The sequence below is a fragment of the Miscanthus floridulus genome, unplaced genomic scaffold, assembly GCF_019320115.1.
Source record: "Miscanthus floridulus cultivar M001 unplaced genomic scaffold, ASM1932011v1 fs_746_1_2, whole genome shotgun sequence".
Lineage (NCBI taxonomy): Eukaryota > Viridiplantae > Streptophyta > Magnoliopsida > Poales > Poaceae > Miscanthus > Miscanthus floridulus.
The window spans coordinates 145,562-149,883 of record NW_027097214.1 but is presented as its reverse complement, the minus strand read 5'-3'; positions in this window follow the sequence as shown (position 1 = coordinate 149,883).

Sequence of the window (4,322 nt, the reverse complement as noted above, 5' to 3'; positions counted from 1 at the left end):
GCCACGCTAGCCTGGCGAAGCATCTGTGACCTCATCGACACCATATCTGGGTCATTGCTCGTGAAGGCTTCTTTTATGGACCGGCTGATCATTTCGGCCACGCCTTGATCATAGCCCTTCTAAAAGATGCCCTCCTTGTACCTCTGCCTTGACTGGTATGTGGCAGCGTTGGATTGCCATGACTCCACTGAGTTCCAGCTCATCTTCGACGACATGCCACGGACGCGATCATAGTGCTCAGGGGTTCCCAGCGCTAGGGTCAGCAAGTCCTGGCCCCTACGAACCTCGAAGCTATCCTTGGATTTAGCGGACCTCGATGATAGCCCTCTCCACCTCCTCGAACTTGGGCTCATTGAACTTGCTCGCGCCCTCCTTGAGCTTCTTCGGCTTGCGGGCATAGATGAAGTCCTTAGCCCTCAAGTCTACACCGTCATACGGATCGGGAAGCCCGGCGGTAGCTCTAGCCCTTTCTTCCTCCCACCACTGGGGCCTCTTACTAGCAAACCCAGTCATGCCCAAGTGGTGGGGGTGCAGGTTCTTCTTCGCGAGTGCGCTGAACTTGGCGCTCTTTGCCTTTGCTTCTTCTGTTGTTCTTTGTTTGCAGAACTCTTCCCAGTGATGTTCCTTCACCATAGTGTATTTGACACAGGGTGACTTGCCTAGCTTCAGGTAGTACCTGGTCAGCATGGACTTGAAGTTTCTAAAGGCTCTTCCTGCCACGTGCATGACCCACTCCCTGCACTTGTCAAGATCGGCGTCCTCGGGATAATGGAAGCTCCTCAGTCACCTCACCCTAGATATGTGTCTTGTAGTTGACCGGGACATTGTTCCAATCCTCCCAAGTGATCTCCACCTTGTCCTTGACTATACATGCCACCTGGTTGCTGAACTTGGCAAGGACCGTGGGTGGCGACAACGGGTTTCCCTCTGGTCCCACCTCATGGATCACATGGACTTCGCCGTGGATTTCCCTCCGGTGCCTCCCGTGTTCCCCCCTTCTCAGCTTTGTCCTTTGACCCCTAGACTTGCCTGAAGTGGTTGGAGATGGAGCGGGGGGGGGTTCTTTGTCCCTGACTTGTTCCTCCTCGAAATTCAATTCTCGAGGCACCACCGGCATCTATTCAGGGTTTGGAGACCGCGCACTTTCAACTTCATCGTCCCTCAGTTGGTAGGTCGGATCATCTTCGTCCTCTGTACGACGTTTCTTTGTTAGCCTCGGGGTCACGGACACTTGGCTCTCGAGGCTAGTTGATGATGATGCACTAGGGGTAGGGCCGCGCCATTCGCTTATCGGTTCCTCTGCCATTGGAAAGCTACAATGAATACATATTTCAGTTGTATAGACACAATTATAGAGTAGTAAAGTAGAGTAGTACTAGAGTAGTAAAGTAGAGTAGTACTAGAGTAGTAAAGTAGTAGTAGTTGGCTCAGATTTGCCCCATTGTCATCACATCGCTTTTAAACTGGTTGCTTGTATCTAGTATACAAGCCATCCTAGTTTAGCGGGGGCACTCGATCATCATCGCTGCTGCCTCAGCATAAAAGGGTTCACATCATTGCATATGCCACTGCCTCAGCTTAGAAGTGTGAAAAGAATCATCATTGCAAATACCAAACAAAAGCCATCAAGATAGTTTCAAAATTCGGCCCCAAAGGAGCATAGTAGAGGAGTAGGCAGTAGAGGAGTAGGTAGTAGAGGAACTGCTCAATTTAGTCAGCAAAAGCATAGTAGAGGAGTAGGCAGTAGAGGAGGAGGGAGTAGAGGAGTAGGCAGTAGAGGAGGAGGGAGTAGAATCATCATTGCAAATACCAAACAAAAGCCATCAAGATAGTTTCAAAATTCGGCCCCAAAGGAGCATAGTAGAGGAGTAGGCAGTAGAGGAGTAGGTAGTAGAGGAACTGCTCAATTTAGTCAGCAAGAGCATAGTAGAGGAGTAGGCAGTAGAGGAGGAGGGAGTAGAGGAGGAGTAGGGCAGTAGAGGAGGAGGGAGTAGAATCATCATTGCAAATACCAAACAAAAGCCATCAAGATAGTTTCAAAATTCGGCCCCAAAGGAGCATAGTAGAGGAGTAGGCAGTAGAGGAGTAGGTAGTAGAGGAACCGTTCAATTTAGTCAGCAAGAGCATAGTAGAGGAGTAGGGAGTAGATGAGGAGGGAGTAGAGGAGTAGGCAGTAGAGGAGGAGGGAGTAGAGGAGTAGTAGTAGGAAGTAGTAGTAGTATACTAGTAGTAGTATACTACTAGAAAGTAGTAGGCAGTAGTAGTAGTATACTACTAGAAAGTAGTAGGCAGTAGTAGTAGTATACTACTAGAAAGTAGTATACTACTAGTAGTATACTAGTAGTATACAACAGTAGTATAGCAGTAGTATAGGAGTAGTATAGGAGGACAGTAGTAGCAGACAGTATAGGAATAGATTAAGTAGAGAAAGTAGTAGGTAGTAGTAGTAGTAGTATACTACTAGAAATTACAGCAGAGTGACCAATTCATCTCAAAATTCTCACAAATTTAGCATGTGATCAGTTTAAAGGCAAGGTGCATCATAGGCAGTGGCATATGCTTCAGAATTTTGTCATAAATTTCTTTGGCATCATAGGCAGCATGTAATTACAAATTTTATTCTTGTAGACAATGCTGTTGAGATTCGATGCTGTTGGAGACAACCCTATATAAATAGGTCACAAATTCTAGCTAAATATGGAAACAGCTCAACCCTGTTGGAGATAAGCCTGTAAAGGGGATTGTTAAAAAGACAGTAGAATTTCAATTTGTGCACACTAACTACGCTCATGAACATAGGCGCATCGAAGCAGCAACTACTCGCACAACTGGAACTGAGTCGGGCCATAATCAGTAGACAACCCCGCCGTAATAGAAACCCTCGTGCTTTCTATCCAGCCAGCGATCGAGGCCAGCAGCCGTTCGATAGGACATGACTACGAGATCTACTGGGCTAGGAAAAGCGGCCCGCTTTTAATCCATCGTCCTAGCCCGTCGAATCAGAAGTCCAGGCCACTTTCCTATTGGGCTGGCCATATTTCAAATAGTTCAACTCCAAACAAACTGATTTGTCCAATTGACCTCTGAATAAATTTACCCCTACTAATCTCCTAATGACATAGGTCTTTTTATTTATCTATTTTTTCATAAAAATCATTTTTATTGAACATAGACAATTACATCAAGTTAACAATTATAATAAGATTACTCAAATCATCTACACAGCTAAGGTGTACACAACCTATGAAAACTAGAGAAGGTACAACGTGGTACAACACACAACATTGTAATTACAGAACCAAGGTACTACGTAGTTCTTACCTCGGCCTAGGCGCAGCAGGTTCCAAGTGAGGAGGTAGCGACTAGAGCCCGTCTGTGCTCCGAGGACGGGGCCCGGCGTGTGGACGGTGATCGGAGAGGAGGACGGGGACGGTGACCGGGGAGGAGGACGGGGCCCAGCGTGTGGACGGTGACCGCGGAGGAGTCAGGTGGCCGGCGCTAGGGTTCCGAGGACGGGGCCCAGCGCGGAGGAGCTCGGCGGGTGCCAGAGCAAGGGTTCGGGGAGAGGAGGACGGGGGCGGGGCACTGGGCACGAGGGGAGGAGGACGGGGGTGGGGGCATGTGCGGTGACCGCAGAGGAGTCAGTGGTCGGCGCTAGGGTTCCAGGGACGGGGCCTAGCGCGGAGGAGCTCGGCGAGTGCCGGAGCAAGGGTTCGAGGAGAGGAGGACGGGGGTGGGGCATGGGCACGGGGGAGGAGGATGGGGGCGGGGGGCGCGTGCAGTGGCCACAGAGGAGCTCAGTGGCCGGCGCTAGGGTTCCGGGGACTGGGGCCCAGCGCAGAGGAGCTCGGCGGGCGCCGGAGCAAGGGTTCGGGGAGAGGAGGACTGGGGGTGGGGCACGGGCACGAGGGGAGGAGGATAGGGGCGGGGGTCAAATATATAGCCACTGATTAACCGCGGCAGGCAATATAAGCCGCCCGCCGCGGTAAATGTTTACTGCAGCGGACACCTTACACTGCCCACCGTGATTAATCTATTAACCGCGGCGGGCGCTGTTACGTGCTCGCCACGGTTAATACTACTGCACTAATTTGCCTCTGGCTATATTATTCCTATGGAGTAGATAAGGTGTTGCCTCTGTATAACCAAAGACATTACAAAGAAACATTACAAAGAAACATATTTGGTTGTATATAAGCACTAGTTAATTGATCAAGGCACTGGGTGAAAAAATAGATAAAAAGATTTCAACATCTTTGGATGTGTATTAACTGCATTATTGGCTGAATAAAAAAAGAAACTGCATTATAGTCCACTGTTCT